Below are 741 nucleotides of genomic sequence, written 5' to 3' on the forward strand. Positions count from 1 at the left end.
TAACACACTCCAGAGCAACAGTACATCTCTTTCACAAGTGGGTGCAAGTTTCTAGGTTCACAGTTGAATTAATATAGTTATACAATATTGAACTCAGTATAAGCCCTGTAAGACATAAAATTGAATGAGTTTTTTAACCTTTAAAAAAGACCTACATTTCATTTTAGAATACATTGTTCCTTGCAGGAAAGCTCATTGGTTTTGCTACTAACACTGAGTTGTTGGCCCATGCATCTTTAATCTGTATGCATCTGATTATTACTAGTCATAATCAGTTGCACTTTGATCCTTGGCGTCTGTGTATGTCTAAAAGTCATCGGGTAGATTTCAATGGTAATGTTTATCACCTCTACTAATTAGCCTGATGTAAATTTCCATGCTTCCCCCTCAAATATAATGCAATTTTAAAACTTTGTTGATTTTTTTTTGTGTGTATGTCACACAAAACATTCCAAACCATCTTATTCTACTATACACCCACTTCCCAGATGGCAACCTCCCATAGCCTCCCTCCCTCCACTGGAGCCCTTATACTCTGATATCCCTGCTACTGTCTGCTGTGTTGTCCTCACTCTAGCCAATCCCCACTACTTGCCCTTCTGTTGAATCTAGTCAGCCTATCTAGAGGTTTTTGTTTTAGGAGGGTCAGCTGTTCCTCTTCCAGAAGGAATCAGTTGTCAATACTCCTTATGGTTAAGATTAGGGTCTGCTGTTCATTTTCCCAGTTCTATGCTGGGTTAC

The sequence above is a fragment of the Nannospalax galili genome, unplaced genomic scaffold, assembly GCF_000622305.1.
Source record: "Nannospalax galili isolate Female #2095 unplaced genomic scaffold, S.galili_v1.0 scaffold1009, whole genome shotgun sequence".
NCBI classification, from domain to species: Eukaryota; Metazoa; Chordata; class Mammalia; order Rodentia; family Spalacidae; genus Nannospalax; species Nannospalax galili.